General features: G+C 41.4%; 1 protein-coding gene across 3 annotated transcripts in view; it reads right to left on the reverse strand.

Annotated features, from left to right (window-relative positions):
- TDRD7 (tudor domain containing 7) overlaps positions 1 to 13,166 on the reverse strand; it is a 102,501-nt gene extending 89,335 nt beyond the window's left edge. For 2 of the 3 annotated variants that reach the window (XM_069576124.1, XM_069576123.1), the window contains exon 1: positions 12,861 to 13,166. The gene's annotated coding sequence lies outside the window, so the exon portion shown is untranslated. The remainder of the gene's footprint in view (positions 1 to 12,860) is intronic. The other variant, XM_069576125.1, reaches the window with a different exon arrangement.
- Positions 13,167 to 21,760: the final 8,594 nt, after the last annotated feature.

Here is a 21,760-nt window from a genome sequence, read left to right on the forward strand (position 1 = left end):
AACAGTCACATCAATGGAACAGAATGGACTCACACATAGTCAAGTGACTTTTGACAAAAGATAGCAAGGAAATTCAATGAAGGAAGTTCAATGAACAACGCTAGAACACTATTCATCTACATACAAAACAAATAAACCTCATACACAAAATTCAATCAAAGTGAATCATTAGGTCCTACATGTCAAAGTTAATACTATAAAATTTCTAGAGAAAACAGGAATAAGTCATTGTGACTGTGGGATAGGTAAAGAATTTTTAGAGCCATGAAGAAAAAAAAAACTGACAAATTGGATCTTATTAAAATTTTAAGTTTCTGCCCTTCTAAAGGCCATTAAGAAAATGAAAAGCCACAAACTAAGTGAAAAGATTTTCATAACACACCTGGTAAAGGTCTCTTAACTTGCACATTTAAACAATACACAAAAATTCAGTAATAAAAAAAAAGAATACAAAAATGTGCAAAACATCTGAACATATACTTCACAAGAGTACAGATACAGACAGCCAAAAACACACTAAAAGACGCTCAACAGCATTACTCATTAGGAAAATGCAAATTCAATCCACAATGAGGTATTACTACACATCCATTACAAATTTTTTAAAAAACTAACAATATGAAGTGCTGATGAGAATTCAGAGCCATCTCATACATTTCTGGGGGGCGGGCATGCAAAACAGTACTTTAAAAAATAGTTTGGCAATTTCTTATTAAGTAAAGCATACAATTATCGTATAATCAAGCAAACCCACTCTTCGGTCAAAATCTGTACTTCAATGTCATAGTAGCATTAGTCATAATTATCCCAAACTTTAAACAATCCAATTGTCTATCAACAGGTGAAGAGATAAGTAAATATACATCAAGACAATGGAATAATACCCAACAATAAAAAGAAGACTGTTGATACATAAAACCATATGAATGACTCTCACAAGCATGCTAAGTGAAAAAATCCAGATAAAAAGGCTATTCACTGTATCATTCTATTAATGTAACATTTTGGAAAGGCATAATCACAGGCACAGAAAAATTTCATCAATGGTTGCCAAGGGCTTGGGGTTGCTAGGGCACAAGGCAATTTTGGGGGTGATGGAGATATTCTGCATCTTGACTGTGGTAATAGTTATACCAAGATAATGCTCAAAATCCTTCAAGCTAGGCTTCAACAGTATGAGAACCAAGAACTTCCAGATGTACAAGCTGGATTTAGAAAAAGCAGTGGAACAAGAGATCAAATTGCCAACATCCATCCACTGGATCATAGAAAAAAGCAAGAGAATTCCAGGAAAACATCTACTTCTGCTTCACTGACTACACTGAAGCGTTTGTGTGAATTACAACAAAATGTGGAAAACTCTTAAAGAAATGGGACTACCAGACCACCCTACCTGCCTCCTGAGGAACCTGTATCTAGGTCAAGAAGCAACAGTTAGAACTGGACATGGAACAATGGACTGGTTCCAAATTGGGAAAGGAGTATGTCAAGGCTGTATACTGTCACCCTGCTTATTTAACTTTAATGCAGAGTACATCATTTGAAACGTCAGGCTGGATGAATTACAAGCTGGAATCAAGACTGCCGGGAAAAATATCAGTGACCTCAGATATCCAGATGACACCACTCTTATGGCAGAAAGCAAAGAACTAAAGAGCCTCTTGATGAAAGTGAAAGAGGAGAGTGAAAAAGCTGGCTTAAAACTCAACATTCAAAAAACTAAGATCATGGCATCTGGTCCCATCATTTCATGACATATAGATGGGGAAACAGTGACAGACTTTATTTTCTTGGGCTCCAAAATCACTGCAGATGGTGACTGCAGCCATGAAATTAAAAGACACTTGTTCCTTGGAAGAAAAGCTATGACAAACCGAGTCAGCATATTAAAAAGCAGAGAAATTACTTTTCCAACAAAGGTCTGTCTAGTAAAAGCTACGGTTTTTCCAGTAGTCATGTATGGATGTGAGAGTTGGATCATAAAGAAGGCTGAGCACTGAAGAAATGATGCTTTCAAATTGTGGTGTTGGAGAAGATTCTTGAGAGTCCCTTGGACTGCAAGGAGATCAAACCAGTCAATCCTAAAGGAAATCAACCATGAATATTCATTGGAAGGACTGGTGTTGAAGCTGAAACTCCAATACTTTGGCCACCTGATACAAAGAGCTGACTCACTGGAAAAGATCCTGATGCTGGGAAAGACTGAGGGAAGGAGAAGGGGATGACAGAGGATGAGATGGTTGCACAGCATCACTGACTGAATGGACATGAGTTTGAGCAAACTCCAGGAGATGGTGAAGGACAGGGAAGCCTGGCATGCTGCAGTCCACCAGATTACAAAGAGTCAGACTTTGACTGAGTGACTGAACACCACCACCACCTACAGACCTATAAACTAAAAGTGGTGACTTTTACTTTACATAAAGTAGATCTCAATAAACCCGAAAAAAAAGTTCTTTCAAGCTGTGCCCTTCTGCAGTCAACTTTCTCCTCATCTCCCATATATTGTCCTGGTTCCAATCTGTCCAGTGATCTGCTGTTAGTACAGGTTAGGACTGACTAGTGTTCTTGAGTATCATCCATGTTACTACAGTTAGCAGGAGTTTGTTGCTTTTTATTGATGAGTAGTATTCCACTGTATGGATATACCACAATTTGTTCATCCATTCAAATGTTGATAGACATGTGGGTCTTTTCCAGTTTTGGAGTATTAAAAGTTCAGCGGCTTGCACTGATTACAATAGGTAGGACATGGAAGCAACCTAGATGTCCATCGGCAGATGAATGAATAAGAAAGCTGTGGTACATAAACACAGTGGAATACTACTCAGCTATTAAAAAGAACACATCTGAATCAGTTCAAATGAGGTGGATGAAACTGGAGCCTATTATACAGAGTGAAGTAAGTCAGAAAGAAAAACACCAGAAAAACACCAATACAGTAAATTAACACATATATATGGAATTTAGAAAGATGGTAACGACCCTACATGTGAGACAGCAAAAGAGACACAGATATAAAGAACAGACTTTTGAACTCTGTGGGAGAAGGCGAGGGTGGGATGATTTGAGAGAACAGCATTGAAACATGTATATTACCATATGTGAAATAGATCGCCAGTGCAAGTTTGATGCATGAAACAGGGCACTCAAAGCCAGTGCACTGGGACAACCCTGAGGGGTGGGGAGGGATGAGGGAGGGGGTTTCGGGATGGGGGACACATGTACACCCATAGCTGATTCATGTCAATGTATGGCAAAAACCACTATAATATTATAAAGTAATGAGCCTCCAATTAAAATAAATAAATAAAATTTTTAAAAAGGTCAGGTGCTTTCCACTATGCAAAACAGTACAGAATTTCTTCAGAAAACTAAAATAGAGTTATCATACAATTCAGCAATCCCATTCCTGGGCATATATTGTGACAACTATAATTCAAAAAGATACTTACACCCTACATTCATAGCAGCACTATTCACAATAGCCAAGACATGGAAATATCCATAGGAAATATCCTTAATATCCATAGACAGATGAACAGATAAAGAAGATGTGGTACATATATACTATAGAATACTGCTTAGCCACAAAAACGAATGAAATAAAGCCATTTGCAGCAATATGGATACAAGTAGAGATTATCATATAGGTGAAGTAAGTCAGAAAGAGAAAGACAAATATCATATGATATCATTTATATGTGGGATCTAAAATATAGCACAAATGAACATATCTATGAAACAGAAACAGACTCACAGACATACAGAACAGACTTATGGTTGTCAAGGGGGAGAAGGGGTGAGAGAGGAATGAGCTGGGAGTTTGGGGTTAGCATTAATTGATGCAAACTATTATGTTTAGAATATATAAATAATAAGGTCCTGCTGTATAACACAGGGAACTATATGCAATCTCCTGAGATAAACCATAATGAAAAAGAATATATAAAAAAGAATGTATATATGTGTATAACTGAGTCACTTTGCTGTATAGCAGAAACAACATAGAACAACACTGTAAATCAACTACAGTAAAAGAGTAAATAAAGCTGCTCTGCAAAGCTATTTTTCTTTCTCTTGTGTAAATTCAATTTTCTGAAAATTTAATATCCATAATAACTACCCAAGGAAAGCATTATCCTCATTCTGCAGATGAGAAAACCAAATTCAGAGATGTTAAGTAATCAACATATTACAGGATATATGGAAGCCAGGATTTTGGTCCTGGTCTATTTGATGCCAAAGCTCAAATTCTTTCTATTATTTTACCCTGACTGGTGCTGAAAAACAGAACTTATGCTTGCCAAGGGGGAGAAAGGTGGGACTACACTAAAGCCTTTGACTATGCGGATCATAACAAACCTGTCTCCTGAGAAATGGGTCAAGAAAGAATAGTTAGAATCCTGTATGGAACAACTGACTGGTTCAGGATTGAGAAAGGAGTATAACAGGGCTGTTGATTGTCACCCTGTTTATTTAACTTATACGCAGAGCACATCATGTGAAATACTGGGCTGAATGAGTTACAAGTTGGAATCAAGATTGCCAGGATAAATATCAACAACCTCAGATATTCGGATGATACCACTCTAATGGCAAAAAAGATCTTCATGACCCAAATAATCACAATGGTGTGATCACTCACCTAGAGCCAGAAATCCTGGAATGTGAAGTCAAGTGGGCCTCAGGAAGCATCACTACGAACAAGGCTAGTGGAGGTGATGGAATTCCAGCTGAGCTATTTCAAATTCTGAAAGATGATGCTGTGAAAGTGTTGCACTCAATATGTCAGCAAACTTGGAAAACTCAGCATTGGCTACAGGACTGGAAAAGGTCAGTTTTCATTCCAATCTCAAAGAAAGGCAATGCCAAAGAATGCTCAAAATACTGCACAATTGCACTCATCTCACACACTAGTAAACTAATGCTCAAAATTCTCCAAGCCAGGCTTCAGCAGTACGTGAACCGTGAACTTCCAGATGTTCAAGCTGGATTTAGACAAGGCAGAGGAACCAGACATCAAATTGCCAACACCTGCTGGACCATTGAAAAAAGCAAGAGTTCCAGAAAAACATCTATTTCTGCTTTATTGACTATGCCAAAGCCTTTGACTGTGTGGATCACAATAAACTGTGGAAAATTCTGAAAGAGATGGGAATACCAGACCACCTGACCTGCCTCTTGAGAAACCTATATGCAGGTCAGGAAGCAACAGTTAGAACTGGACATGGAACAACAGACTGGTTCCAAATAGGAAAAGGAGTACGTCAAGGCTGCTTATTTAACCTACATGCAGAGTACATCATGAGAAACACCGGGCTGGAGGAAGCACAAGCTGGAATCAAGATTGCCGGGAAAAATATCAATAACCTCAGATATGCCGATAACACCATCTTTATGGCAGAAAGTGAAGAAGAACTAAGGAGCCTCTTGATGAAAGTGAAAGAGGAGAGTGAAAAAGTTGGCTTAAAGCTCAACATTCAGAAAACTAAGATCATGGCATCCGGTCCCATCACTTTATGGCAAATAGATGGGAAAATTGTAGAAATAGTGGCTGACTTTATGACTAGACTCTATGTAGTCAAGGCTATGATTTTTCCAGTGGTCATGTATGGATGTGAGAGTTGGACTATAAAGAAAGCTGAGTGCTGAAGAATTGATGCTTTTGAACTGTGGTGTTGGAGAAGACTCTTGAGTCTCTTGGACTGCAAGGAGATCCAACCAGCCCATCCTAGGAAATCAGTCCTGGGTGTTCACTGGAAGGACTGATAGTGAAGCTGCAACTCCAGTATTATCGCCACCTAATGCGCCACCAGCTGACTCATTTGAAAAGACCCTGATGTTTGGAAAGACTGAAGGCAGGAGGAGAAGGGGACAACAGAGGATAAGATGGTTGGATGGCATCACTGACTCAAAGGACATGAGTTTGGGTAAACTCCGGGAGTTGGTGATGGACAGGGAGGCCTGGTGTGCTGCAGTTCACGGGGTCGCAAAGAGTCAGACATTACTGAGCAACTGAACTGAATGGCAAAAAGTGAAGAGGAACTAAAAGACTCTTGATGAGGGTGAAGGAGGAGAGTGAAAAAGCCAGTCCCATCACTTCATACAAATAAAAAGGGAAAAGTTGGGATAAGTGGCAGATTTCCTCTTCTTGGGCTCTAAATCCACTAAGGATGGTGACTGCAGCCATGAAATTTGAAGACGACTGCTTCTTGGCAGGAAAGTTATGACAAACCTAGACGTGTGTTAAAAACCAAAGACATCACTTGGTGGACCAAGGTCCATATAGTCAAACGTATGGTCTTTCCAGTAGTCATGTATGGATATGAGAGCTGGACAATAAGGAAGGCAGTGTTAAGTGTTAGTCGCTCAGTCATGTCTGACTCTTTGCAACCCCATGGACTGTAGCCTGTCAGGTTCCCCTGTCCATGGAATTTTCCAGGCGAGAATACTGGAGTGGGTTGCCATTTCCTTCTCCAAATAATTGATGGTTTTGAACTATGGTGCTGGAATTAGACATTTGGAAAGCAAGGAGATCAAACCAGTCAATCTTAAATGAAATCAACACTGAATACTCTTTGGAAGGACTGATACTGAAGCTGAAGCTCCAATACTTTGGCAATCTAATGTGAACAGCTGACTCATTGGAAAAGACCCTGATGCTGGGAAAGACTAAGGGAAGGAGGAGAAGGCGACGACAAAGGATGAGATGGTTGGATGACATCACCAATTCAATGGACATGAACTTGGGCAAACTCCGGGAGACGGTGAGGGACAGGGAAGCCTGGCATGCTGCAGTCCATGGAAGAGTTGGACATGATTTGGGGACTGAATAACAACTTCCTGACTTAAATGTAAGCTCATGGAAGCAGGGATTTGGATGGGTTTTGTTCACTGCTGAATCCCTAGTGCCCAGCCCACAACCAGAGCTCAGTAAATTCTGAGTGAATGAATGAAAAATTCTCCATCTAGCTAACACCACTCCTTTTCTCTCCTATTCACTAAAATAACAGCATAGTGTACGTGGGCAATTAAAGGAATAATCCTCAATTTAATTTAAAAAATTATTTTCAAATTTTAATGGCTGTTGTAAACTGATTGAGACAGTTAATCATGTCAAGCTGTGATTGAGATCCATCACATAGATTATTTCTGGGCCTTTCCACTCTGAGTCCAAGCTCTCAATGAGCAGGCTCAGGTCTGGGCCATAGAGTTACTGCAAGAAGTTCACACACGTCGATGTGTAAGCAAGCACTGCTTGAACACTGGTAAATGTTTCATACTAACATGCATTCGTATTCCTCAAACAATATGCAGATATGGCTGAGATTCAAAAACACAACTTTGTGAATGAATTGAAAATTCATTCGTTTCAATTCATTCAGTTCAAAAGCTATGAATTTTCAATAGCTTTTGGTAGTTATATATTTTGTCAACCAATGGATATTAGAAGTACAACTACTTGTGTGTGAAGTTTCACAAAGTTTTTTTTTTTTTAATTAAAAAAAGCGCCTGACACTTGAGGAGACTGGGAAGCAATACTTGACCACATGACTAAAATCGAAAGCATTTCTCTCCCTCCCCTATTTTCATGGAATACTACAATTCTCTATTAGTAAACAAGTTTTTAGAGGGAAGGGCAGTCCACTGGACTATAAGACTGAGGACTTCAAAGCTGGTGTGAAGTGTAATAAACCCTGGAAGGGTGAATGTGGTTGTGCATCTTGTCTGGATGAATGTCTTACTCTCAGGTCTGTGTTCTTACGTCTCATGTCTGTCCAGTTTGCAATTTCTCCTACATTAGCAATATCAGTTCAGGCACTGAACAAAAACAATGTTACAACTAATGCTCAAAAAATGTAATGTTATTTTCTAACCTACTATACTGCTGTAGAATGCTTTAACTTTTGTTAATTCCTTGGTTATCATGGCATTTTCTCAGCTTTCCTGAAGATGGCAAGTTATTCTCAAGAACTTTTATAAAAAGTATACACAGAAGAGTACTTTCCTCTAACTATAAAAATCAAGTTTATTATCTTGGATGTCATCCATCAGAAGCATAGAAGAAAGCTTACCATGGGAATTTCAACTCAGTGCAGAGCCTCAACAGCAATCCCTCCAAAGTGGTTCCCAGACTGCTTAAGCTGCCATTTCGTTCTTTCAACCTTCCTCCTTATTTCTACTCTCTAAAAGTGTTGTGATAAATATAATTTAGAGTTTAAGAGAATTCAATTTATTTTGAGAGTGTTATGCAAGCCCTGATGATGGTAAGTTAGGCTAGGCTGGGAGAAATAAGGTTGGTCATCTTTTAAAATTCAGGTTAGAATTCTTAAGGGTTTCCCTGGATAATAAAGGGGCTGCTTGAGCTGAGTAAGAATCCCCTGCTTAAGCAGAGTAAAGTGGAGGTGAATCTGGGGAATTATTTAATCAGAATACTTTAATCTCAGAAACTGACCAAGGTCAGCTAGCAAAGACCTCAGTCAAGGAGGAAGAAACCAGCCACAATGATCACAACAGACTGCACTTGACTTTCATGGCCTTCCTCTCACCCTTTCTCCTCCTCTCCTTGCCTCTCTTTCTGAATGATAAGTGTCAAAAATAGAGTTATATGTGCTTAGCACAATACTTGGCATTCAGTGGTTATATTTTCCTAGAAGCCTGGTATGGATGGGAAATACCTATGAATATATGCATTACATGGCTAAGAGTGCAAAGAGACAGGCATTGGTGTACTGGAGACATTTCTAGTACAGCATCGAATCTGAAACATTATAACCTTCCCAGTTTTTCTTACTTGCCTCATTAACATACTTGACCAGGCAAGCTTAGTAAAACCACCAGATCTCCTCTAAGATTTCTCACCTAACTCGTACACAAAAGTCACTTGACTGCTATGTCAATACAATGTCCCTGAACCAATGTATGGCAGCACAGGGCGGTGGCCTGACCTCAGAGTGGGGAGCTGAGAGAAGCATGGAATGCTTGTGGGCACCTTCTCACCATCTCCAAACTGCTTAGTTTAAAAATGAGGAAACTAGGTACAAGGTGATTATTCCAGGACTCACATATTTTTATGGCCAGAACCACAACAAGAATCCAGGTCTGGCTCCCAAACCTAGGGCTTGCTTTCAGACAGCTGCTCCAAATGTACAGCATTGGCTTCTGAAAGTATATTTGACTTGGAGAACATGGAGAGCAACCCTGAGGCGTATTTAGTGACTAGCTGTTAAAGTGGCATGAAATGAGGATCTGTCACATTCTGATTTAAGGGTGTGGCACTCAAATCCAAAATACCTTTCAACTGCTGTAAAAATTCAATCCTTTTACACTATTCCTTTTCTATTTTGCTACACAATTAATCATGAGTACCCCGAAATGCTAACAATGTGCACCAAGTGGGGCAGGGAGTAGGCGAAAGTAATGACAACCTTTTGGAAAGCAAGGTTTAAACAATGTAAACAGCCTAAAATAACTTTCACTTTCAATATTATGTTTTGTAAATTCACAGTTTTTCTGATACACCTGAAAATGGTCTCTGGAGAGTCTTATTCTGAAGAAGCAGGTTTTGGTGTCCTCTGGATACCTGCCTTTACCATTAGCTGACGCTCCCTGGCTCAGTCTTTTCACATCTGATCTGCTTTCCGTAGCTTCAGTTTCCTTAGTCCTGCTGCCCAAAGACCTTTGGCCAAGCTGGTCATGCTCCCATCTATGCTTTCTCCTCTCAGTTTCTCTTTTCTCCACTATTTCCAACTATACGATTTAATTCATTTTCCTTGTTGCATTTTTTTGTGTCATAAATTTGAGTAGAAGAGTGGCACTCAACCCTTAAATAAATCTAAAGAATTATTAGGGTAAACTGAAATCACCAATCTCTCTTATCCTCTTTAGTCAGCTACTCAATTTTTAGTGTCTCCTTAGGGCACATCCTTCTGGTAAATGGCTGCCCTTCTCCATGAAGATACTACTTTAGCAATGAGTCAGGCCCCTAAAATCCAAAATGTGTGTGCTGAAAAGACTTGAGGCATCATCTAGTCTATCCCAACCCCCTCATTATGCATCAATAAACTGAGCCTAAAAGAAGGAAGGTTTTTGTTTAAGACTCTTTGGAGGCAATTTCTCATCCGGCAACAGTTTACATGTTATCTTTTATTTCCAGTTACAGTCTATTTGTTACTACCTGAGTTACTCCTTTACCAACTCTTTTTTTTTTGAAGATAGTAATTAATGCCCTCAGGTGGTGATATACTTCCTTCAGAGAGCAGTTTTCATTTTTATTACTGTAATTTCAACTTCCAAATTATACATGCATTACTAATTACATAGTATGAATAAATAACAGCTCTCCATAAATCTACATACTGGAGAAAAAGCTCTGAGATCATAAGTGGCTTAGTTAGGAGTTTGGGCCTTAATCCCAGTTCTGCTTCTAATTAGCTATGACCCTTTGAGAAAGTCACTTCAGGTTGTTTTTTCCATATGGAACCTAAGGAAGATGGGCAAGATCTATGGTTCTCAACCTTCCCTGGAGTCCTTCAAGTGCTGAAATAGGGTCCAAAGATCTAATGAAAATGGGTTTGCTTCCTCTGGACAAAGCTGCAGAGCTAAAATACTGAGTTTGCTTTGGGGTCACATTGAGTATTTTGTGGCAATCAGAAGCTTTAACTGCCACATATCCTAACACACACCTTTAGCTAAAAATGATAATTACGTTTAAATAGTTTACTTGAAAGACAGAATTTTTTTAAAAATTGGCCCAATGAAGAAAGAGTGAAAAGAACAAAGCTTTTCAAAGCACAAAGGTGGGAACAGAAGGAGAAAGTCCGTTTTACATAAAGAAAGAAAAATCAGTTCATATAAATATGAAATTAGATTGCACTCCAAGCACCAAGGAACTGTCCTTTCTGTATTTATGTGCTGACCCTGAAAGTGTCCAGAAGCAAAGTGTTCATTCTTCGTAAAATCTTAGACCTTACAAATAGCAACTGATCAAACACAGAGTAGGCACTTAAGAGTTAAAATACATAGAAACTGTTTTTTTCTTACATTCATATTAAGTCTCCAACTGGATTATACTGCACAGAGAATTTAAAGAGAGGTCCTTCAGGAAGTTTAAATCTCTTGGTACAAAATACAATAGTTAATTCAGCCATGTTCAACCAATACACTTAAAAGGGTATTAGCAGGGATTACATTTCATTTCCAATCTACAGGGACTGAAATTCGAAGGCACCACCAACCGCTGCTTCAGAGTCTCACTGTGTTGAACTAGCAGAGAGGCTGTAGGCCGGCAAAGGGCCCTGAACAAAAGATATGGGTTCTAATCCAACTGGTCCCAGAGCAATTTCCTTCCCCGAGCTGGTACTGTGCATGTAACTGATGCTCTACGAAGGTCAGTTGAGTGAAACTGCAAAAATCTCTACTATGGGCCATTTTATCTCACATAGAGATCTTAAAAATGTGTCCCTGCATGCAAGAAAACTGAAACCCAATTATGTAAAATATAGGAAGTTTGGTGCAAGGAAGAGTTAACACTTCTTGGCTGTTATTCTGAGCCAAATGAGTTGCAGTAATTAAATCTAAGAAAAGCCTTGCAGGGTAAGTTAAATATTTCCAACTGATAAAGAAAAAATTGGGTTCAAAGCAGGCGTGTGATTTGTTCAAGAGCATACAATTAGTGCCTGAAGAATCGCAGGGACGGGGGACCCTGGTGGGCTGCGGTCTATGGGGTCGCACAGAGTCGGACACTACTGAAGCGATTTAGCAGCAACTGCAGCAGCAGCAGCATACAATTAGTACGTGGAGAAACCCAGTTTCCAACGTGAACCTGCAAAGTCCATGCTATTTGCAGTATGCAACACCTCCACATCAAAGCAGCCAGGAGCTGGTCTAAGTTTCACTTCTGTCGTTAAGTTGTATATCACTTAGGCAGGGCACTTTTCTGCAGTCTTTCCACCTGCACGAAAGGGGTGGCGGGTAGGGAGGGAGGGATGACCCAGGTCAGTGGTGTTTTTGTTTCTGTTTTGTAGGGTGGCTTTCAGAATTCGGCCAAGGCTGTTTCGAATAAAGGTATTTCCCTTTCTGATTTTTTTAAATTGTTTGGGAGGGAGTGGTCTCTTTGGTTATGTATGGCAATGTACCTATCCCCTGAAGGAAATGGGAGCAGAACAGTTGTGTGGGCTTCAAGCTCCCTCCCATTAAATGAAGACTGAGAACCTGATCCTGTTGGGGGATTTGGTGAAAGTTAAGAGATACTCACTATGGATTCATATTTCCCTCCTAATTTAAAGCTCTGTACCCACCCAGGGTTCAGGGTGCTCACGGTTTAAAAGAAACGGATAGTGTTTGTGTCCTGCATTGCTTAAGCGGCCTGCAGAGGCTAGTCTGTAAAGAGAGGAACTTAAAGAGGACGGTGTAAAATACGCGAGCTCAAACAGCCAGGGGGCTCGGATATCCCTTGCTCCGGGCGGGCAGCCGAGGCCGGTCGCGCCGGTGCCGGGAACCACTTCCTGGTCAGCACCATCCGCCCCTTGTCCACACCCACCGCGCGGTATTTTCCTCTCTGCACTGAGCTTCCCAAGCGTCAGAGGTCCGTCCGACTCCGGGGTGAACACCCAGACGGTCCCGTCAGAGATTTAAAACACAACGCTCTGGAACTCCAACTCCCCTGGCGCCCAGCCTGCTTTGCTGAAGTGGGGACCGGGGCATCCTCTGCGGCTACAGCGAAGAGGCCCCAGCCCGTTGGAGTCCCGTTCGGGCTACTGTCCCGCTAGGAACACAGGTGTGCCGCGCTCCCCGCAAACCTCGTCAGACCTCGCCTGGCACCTGTCGTTCCCGCAGCCAGCAGGACCTGCGCTCACCTCGTCCTGAGGGCTCGCGACCCGTCCCAGCGCCTCTGGGCCCGGCTCCCGCCTCCCTCTTCTTCACGGCCACAGCCGCGGCAGCTGCCCACTTTCGGTTTCCCCGCACAGCCTGAGGCGCCGCCGCGGCTTGGGAAATCACCTCAAGACCCCGCCCCGCCCCGCCCTGCTCGGCCCCGCCCTGCTCCGCCCCGCCCCGAGTGCCGCCGGCCTCGGCTCTGCGCACGCGCGGGCGCCCTGGCCGCGTCAGCCCACGCCGGCGTCCGCGCGTGGGAAGGGAAACCGACGCCGTCTAGCGGTTTCTGCGCGTGCCCACGCACTGGCCGACGGAGAAAGGAGACGCGGGGGGCGGCGCTTCCTCGTGGACCATGCAAGGACTGACTGGCTGGGAGGGCCTTGGACTCAGCCAATGTTATTAGCATTTATGCGCTCCGGCTATTGCGTTCACTCGTCTTAAGTTTCATTCGAGTCTTGCTCATTCTTTTCTTCAATTCTAGAGCAGTTAACTTTTATTCTCCTAGACACCCACCTGGCCCATTCATTTCTTTTAGGTCTTTTCTTAGGCGTCACCCTGGGAGAAGGGTGGCCACACTCTCAAAAATGTCCATCTTCTTCCCTGACAGTCCCGGTGTCCCTTCTCAGCTTTTTCTCTCCTTGGCACTGTCTAGCACACTAATATGTGTTTTACTTGTCTGTTTACTCTCCTCCTCAAATTAAAGCTCTGTGAGCTCTGGGATCTTCGTTTGTTCCCTAATCCCTGGCAAACAATAGGCTGATTTAAACATTTGTCAAATTCATTCATTTATTATATAATTATTGAACACCTACTATTTATTCACTTGTTTCTTCTATATATTAATTATACCAACGATTATTGGGCATATTGGTTTGTGTCCCTTAAACCAACATTGCACATTTCTCTACATTCATTCTATACGCATTTACAGAGGGCCTGCTCTTTATTCAAACTATTTTTCACAGCTTTATTGAGGAATAATTGACATAAACTCTACTTGTTTAAAAATATATGTTTTGATATATGTATACAGCTGTGAAACTATCACTCCATAAAAATAATGAACTTATCTATGACTCCAGAAGAGTTTCCCATGTACTTTTATCATTGTCAACCTATGTGCCTTACTGTCCTTTGCCCTCCCAACTGCTGGTTTGCTTTCTGTTGCTATAGATTAGTTTGCTTTTTCTAGAATTTTATATGCATGGAATCGTACAGTGTGTGTGTGGGGGGGGGGGGTGTTTTTTTCAGGGGGTGGAGTGGGGCAGTATCCAGCTTCTTTCACTCAGCATAAGCATGTTAAGATTCATCCATGTTGTTGTGTGCACCAATAGTTCATGTCTTTTTATTGCTGAGTAGTATTCCCTTTTATGAATCTACTAAACAGAGTGTTAGTCGTTCAGTTGTGTCTGACTCTTCGTAATTCTGTGGACAGTAGCCCACCAGGCTCCTCTGTCCATGGAATTCTCCAGACAAGAATACTGGAGTGGGTTGCCATTCCCGTCTCTAGGGGATCTTCCTTTCGACCCAGGGATCAAAACCAGGTCTCCTGCATTGCAGGCAGATTCTCTACCAACTGAGCCAGTATGACCCAGCAATTCCATTCCCAGGGTTTATCTGAGGAAAATGAAAGCATATGTCCACACAATGACTTGGACAAGAATATTCATAACATACATACATAACATACAAACATATTCTTGTTTGTAATAGCCAAAAAAGAAAACAATACAAATGTCCATCAGTAGGTGAATGGACATTTGTACATTCTATAATACAACCAGTTTATACTGAACAACTGCTGTTAAGCGTTTATGGAGGACTACTTGTTGTGAGGCACAGGCCTGTGCTTGAGGAGCTTCTGCGTTAGTGAAAACGGGTAGTGGGCAATGAAGAGGGAGATAGGAAGTAGATTATGGAAGACCTGATAGCCCATGATCAGGAGTTTGGGCTTTTCCTCAAAGGCAACAAGAAACTGTTCAAAGTCCCCTCTGAACAATGCTTGCTCTCTTTAATACTCCTACATCTAGTCCCTGACAAAGTCTGCTGAAATGTCTTTCCCTGGCACCTGTTTCTATCCCTGCTGCTGTATTTCAGTCTTATTTCAGCTCTCTCTCTCTTCCTTCTCTCCCCTTCAGTCAGCTCCAAACACTGCAGTGGATTTAATAGATGTAATATACAACTAGACACAGTTTGGACTCTGCAGTGCTCATAACATCTTCTGGCTCTACCCTGAAGATGGGAAAGATGAAAACAGCAGCTCCCAATTGAAAGAGTGCCAGTTGGAGTAGGAAATTAGGACAAACTCCAGAGTCCAATATGTAAAATAAATCATAAAATGATGTTCATTGACCCCAAGTCAGATCCTTTATCCTTGCAAAAAAGAATTCCATGTTTGAACTGTCCTATATATAAAGTAAATGCTTAGCAGCTAGTTTTTTAAAAATCAGCCATGTTGATGAATAGTTTACATATAATAAATATTTTAAATTAGTTTGATGAATTTTGACAAATATATTTCATCATGTGTTTACCACCACAATCATTTACCGAACAAGTTCATCATTCCAAAAAATTCCTTGTGGCCCTTTACAGTTAATTTCTTTCTCCTACCTCCAGGCCCTGGAAGCCACTGATAATGATTTCTGTCACTACAGCTTTGCCTTTTCTAGAATTTCATATGAATGGAATCATACAATTTGTAGTCCCTTTGGCTTCTACTCCTTGGCTAATGCTTTTGAGAATCACCAGGTTGTAACATATCTCAGTAGTCTTTTCCTTTTTATGTCATCAAATGTATAGATGTGTCATAGTGTTTTTATCTATTTACATTTGATAAACAATTGTGTTCTTTCCAATATGGAGCTGTTGTAAATAAAACTGCCATACCAATTACATGCAGGTCTTTGTGTGATCATGTGCTTTTCCTGCATGAAGACTTGGGAATAGAATTGCCAGCTGTAAGATAAGTGTATGTCTGACTTTTTAAGAACTGTCAAATTGTTTTCTAAAGTGACTATATCATTTTGGGCTCCCCTTCTTCTAACTTTGAATGAGAATGCCAGTTATTCCAAATCCTCTCTAATACTTGGAATTGTCAGTCTTTTTAATTTTAGCCATTTCAGTGGATGTATAAAGATATCACATTGAGATTTTAATTTGCATTTCCCCATAACTAATGATGGGGCTTCCTAGGTGGCGCTAGTGGTAAAAAATCCGCCCACCATTGCAGGAGACATAAGAGAGGCCAGCTCAATTTCTGGGTCAGTCAGGAAGATCCCCTGGAGAAAGGCAGCTCAACCCACTCCAGTATTCTTGCCTGGAGAAGCCCATGGACAGAGAAGCCTGACGGGCTACAGTCCATAGGGTCGCAGAGTTGGACATGACTGAAGCAACTTAGCACGCTCGCGTATCTAATGACACTGAGTATCTTTTCATGTGCTTATTGCCCCTTTAGATATGTTTTTGGGTGAAATGTCCATTCTACAGACTTTTGGCTGACACATATCAGGAGATTCTCAGAAGCCCTTGGATAGCTGGCATAGCAAGGGCAGACTAGGAAGTTGTATGTGTTTTTGTTTTTTTTTTTTTAATTTTCTTTGGGACTGGTCCAAGGTCCAGGGAATTTAAACATTAACCTCCATGCCCTGAATATAATTGGATTTCAGGGGAATTAAGGGACATCAGAGATAACACAAATTGATTACTCTTTAAACAATGTTTCTTACCATTTTGTGAGGGGTGGGGTCAGAATATGTGAAAGCAACACATAGATACAAAATATGACATATGATTTTAGAGGTTTCAGAGTTCTTGAAGTCCTACTATGAACTTGTGTTAAAAACTTCCTTAGACGAAAGCCTATGTTATGCAGCTGTGAAGCAGAATTTTCAGGATGGACAAGAGGCGTCCATTTTCTGCCTCTTGCAAAGGCATTCTCTCTCAGCAAAAGCTCAAGCTCAAGCTTGGAAGACAGGAGCTGGGGGCAGGAACACCTGGGTCACTCTTTCAGGAAAGGCAGACACACTTCCCAAGGGCTGTCAAGAGGTCCTTAGTGATGTCAAGGGTGCTCAGGTGGCTTTCAGGGGTAGGCAAGATGGATAGTGGGGGATCAGAAACAGCTGGCTAAGAAACTATAAAACTCCTAGAGGAGAACATAGGCAAAACACTCTCTGACATAAATCACAGTAGGATCCTCTATGACCCACCTCCCATAATATTGGAAATAAAAGCAAAAATAAACAAATGGGACCCAATTAAAATTAAAAGCTTCTTCACAACAAAGGAAACTATAAGCAAAGTGAAAAGACAGCTTTCAAAATTGGAGAGAATAATAGCAAATGAAGCAACTGACAAAGAATTAATCTCATAAATATACAAGCAACTCCTGCAGCTCAATTCCAGAAAAATAAATGACCCAATCAAAATATGGACCAAAGAACTAAACAGACATTTCTCCAAAGAAGACATACAGATGGCTAACAAACACACAAAAATATGCTCAACATCACTTATTATCAGAGACATGCAAATCAAAACCACAATGAGGTACCATTTCACGCCAATCAGAATGGCTGCTATCAAAAAGTCTACAAGCAATAAATGCTGGAGAGGATGTGGAGAAAAGGGAACCCTCTTACACTGTTGGTGGGAATGCAAACTAGTATAGCCACTATGGAGAACAGTGTGGAGATTCCTTAAAAAACTGGAAATAGAACTGCTTTATGACCCAGCAATCCCACTTCTGGGCATACACACCGAGGAAACCAGAATTGAAAGAGACACGTGTACCCCAATGTTCATCGCAGCACTGTTTATAATAGCCAGGACATGGAAGCAACCTAGATGTCCATCAGCAGATGAATGGATAAGAAAGCTGTGGTACATATACACAATGGAGTATTACTCAGCCATTAAAAAGAATACATTTGAATCAATTCTAATGAGGTGGATGAAACTGGACCCTATTATACAGAGTGAATTAAGCCAGAAAGAAAAACACCAATAACAGTATACTAATGCATATATATGAAATTTAGAAAGATGGTAATGATAACCCTGTATGCGAGACAGCAAAAGAGACACAGATGTATAGAACAGTCTTTTGGACTCTGTGGGAGAGGGCGAGGGTGGGATGATTTGGGAGAATGGCATTGAAACATGTATAAGATTATATGTGAAACGAATTGCCAGTCCAGGTTCGATGCATGATTCAGGATGCTTGGGGCTGGTGAACTAGGATGATCCAGAGGGATGATATGGGGAGGGAGGTGGGAGGGGGGTTCAGGATGGGGAACATGTGTACACCCGTGGCAGATTCATGTTGATCTATAGCAAAACCAATACAATATTGTAAAGTAATTAGCCTCCAATTAAAATAAATAAATTTATATTAAAAAACAAACAAACAGCTGGCCTGTAGGCAGCAGCCTGACAGGCTCATCCAGATAGTTCTCAAGAGAAGTTATCATGGAAAGGGTATGCCCAGGTGAGAGGCCCAAGGATGAGGAAGGAAGATGGATTTGTTGCCAGTTTATCCTGGGCTGAGAAAGGTGGAAATATCTCAAGTGTGAAACCTTCATCTAAAGCCCTTCAAGCATTTTTATCTCTATCTGGGGAGCCTATTCGTTTGGAAAGAGCCACCACATTGAACACAAGCACCAAAACACCTGTAAGAACCAGAGAGAACTAAAGCTGTCAGTTGAGTTGAATCTCTTCCTTTTCTCAGTTCAGCAAGCACCCTTTAGAATCAAGGGGAGACAGTGACAGTGTTCCAAGAATACACAAATAGCTCACCTTCTTTTTATCTCACCTGATGGATGTTTTGGTGTTTGCGGTACAGCCCAAAATTGAGAGCGGTGACTTCAGATACCCCTGGTTACCCTCATCTCACTTCTCATCTGAACTTACCTGTTTCTTTATACTGTCTCCAAAAAGAAGACCAAAACCAAAACTCTCATTTCTATCACTTCGTTGTTGAGTTGCCCAGTTGTGTTGTACTCTTTGCGACCCCATGAACTGCAGCACACCAGGCCTCTCTTCCTTCATCATCTCCCGGAGTTTGCCCAAGTTCATGTTCATCGCATCATTGATGCCATCCAGCCATCTCATCCTCTGAGGTCCTCTTCTCCTTCTGCCCTCAGTCTCTCCCAGAATCAGGGACTTTTCCAATGAGTCATCTCTTCGCATCAGATGACCAAAATACTGGAGCTTCAGCTTCAGCATCAGTCCTTCCAGTGAATATTCAGGGTTGATCTCCCTTAAGATTGACTGGTTTGATCTCCTTGCTGTCCAAGGGACTTTCAGGAGTCTTTTCCAGCACCACAGTTTGAAGATATCAATTCTTTGGTGTTCTGCCTTCTTTACGGTCCAGCTCTCACAACCGTACATGACCACTGGGAAAACCATAGGCTTGACTAGACGGACCTTTTTCAGGAGAGTAATGTCTCTGCTTTTCAGCACACTGCCTAGGTTTGTCATCACTTTCCTGCCAGGAAGCAACTGTCTTCTGATTTCATGGCTGCAGTTACTGTCCACAGTGATTTTGGAGCCCAAGAAGAGGAAATATGTCACTGCTTCCACCTTTCCCCCTTCTATTTGCCATGCAGTAAACTCCGGGAGTTGGTGATGGACAGGGAGGCCTGGCGTGCTGTGGTTCATTGGGTCCCAAAGAGTCGGACACGACGGCGCGACTGAACTGAAACTAACTAATGGGGCTGGATGCTGTGATATTAGGGTTTTTTTTTTTTAATGTTTAGTCTTAATCCACCTCTTTGGCTCTCCTCCTTCACCCTCATCAAGAGGCTCTTTAGTTCCTCTTTGCTTTCTGCCATTAGAATGCTATCCACATATCTGAGGTTGTTGATGTTTCTCCCGCTTATCTTGCTTATAACCTATCCAGCCTGACCTTTCTCATGAAGTGCTCTGCATATAGCTTAAACAAACAGGGTGATGACAGACAGCCCTGTCATACTCCTTTCTTGATCTTGAACCAATCAGTTGTTCCATACAGGGTTCTAACTGTTGCTTCTTGACCCTCATACAGGTTTCTCAGGAGACAGGTAAGATGGTCTGGTATTCCCGTCTAAGAGCTTTCCACAGTTTGTCATGATCCCCACAGTCAAAAGCTTTAGTGTAGTTGATGAAACAGAGATAGATGTTTTTCTGAAATTTCCTTGCTATCTCTATAATCTGGTGAATGTTGGCAATTTGATCTCTAGTTCCTCTTCTTTTTCTAAACCCAGTTTGGACATCTGGAAGTTCTTGGTTCACGTAATGCTGAAGCCTATGTATCTATCACTTTATGTACCACAAAATGAGCCCCAGGGACTTGACTGTGACATTATTCAGTGTCTTATGTAATTATTCTCCCAGGAAATATTCCTTGAGGCCCCAACCTGAAAATGATGCCTCCTGTGGCTGAGCTCTTGGAGCCCCTTATTTATCCCTCAAACTTGCTCACTGTGGAGGAGGATGTAGGAAGTGATTCCATGTTTCATCTCCCTCGTAGGCAACTTGAAAAGACTTTAGATTTAATTCATCTTTCCCCCCTGAGTTATTTAACTGCAAATAATCTTTAGTAATAACAATTTTAACTCATTCTTGAAACTAAACAACATGTTCAAAGGTATGTATATGGATGAAACCCAGCCTCCTTTTTGCTTTCATAAACGGTCAGGAAAAATAGATCCATGACAAAAGGAATCTTTAGACAGATCTATTTTTGGTTAATCATTAACATTATGATAATTCCCTCTCCCATCAGGTATTGCTTCATGAACAAATGCAGAGAAATTTCTAGACAACTGCATTCATTTTAACTGAGTAAGGAGAAACAAAACAAAACAAAAAATAAAAGGGACAGATTCCAGGAACCCTGCTAAAATCCCGGCTCTGGTAAAGCTAAGGATGTGCTGATCAAGCAAAACTCCCTAATCTGCCCACAAAGGCCTCCAAGGTGAGTCAGCTGAAAGAGGCTAATCCCTAGAAGAGACTGATAGCTAAAGCTGTAGAGGCCACACAGGCACCGAATACTGGAAAACAGGGGATAATGAAAGCTGTAAGCCATATTGTATAGAGAAAGGTCATAGACCGACAGGGGAGAGTCATGGCTCTCTAAGAGATTGCCTCTATTCCTTCTCAAGCTGTAGGTCATTTACACAGCTTGGCCTTGGACAAGGCCCATATGTAAGGATGATTCCAAGGATGAAACCTGTATGAGGGTCAAGACGCAACAGTTAGAATCCTGTATGAGTTCGCAACTGGTTAAGGGCCCAGTTTGGGGTAAGGCATGAAGGTAGGGTAACAAATACTGTAAGCAAGGCAGTTAACTACAACATTACTGACTCTGTAACAGTCCATAAACCAGTTGGTACAAAGATTATACTGTATTAGGTGCTAGGGAGGAGGAAGAGAGGAAGCAGGGAGAAGAAACCACACAGGAGGTGCTCAAGTACAAGTTAGCTGATCCTGAAATCAAAGAAGCAGACAGTATTCACAAAGTGTGGCTTCAGATTAAAAGTATACTATTCAGTGAGGACCTTTGTCCCTGTGCTATCTGACTTTGGATAAATCATCTGGGGCTTGATCTTTTCTTAAATCAGGAGCCCTTTGGTCTTGTTCTAGCCTCACCTTCCCTGAAGTGACCAAGTTAACCCAATAAATAGCAAAAGAGCTTCTCTTGGGGCTGTTTGGTCAATTCCCATTCATCAGTGGTTCTCTACGGGAGCAACTTCTCCCTTCAGGGGCACTTTGGATTTTCACAAGGTTATTTTTGGTTGTCACAATGATCAGGGGCATTTAACGGGCCAGCTGGATGCTAATTGTCCTGCTGTGTACAAAAGAGTCCCCCACATCAGAAAAGTTTTCTCTGGCCTTGTCTTTG

This window comes from Ovis canadensis, chromosome 2, assembly GCF_042477335.2.
Source record: "Ovis canadensis isolate MfBH-ARS-UI-01 breed Bighorn chromosome 2, ARS-UI_OviCan_v2, whole genome shotgun sequence".
NCBI classification, from domain to species: Eukaryota; Metazoa; Chordata; class Mammalia; order Artiodactyla; family Bovidae; genus Ovis; species Ovis canadensis.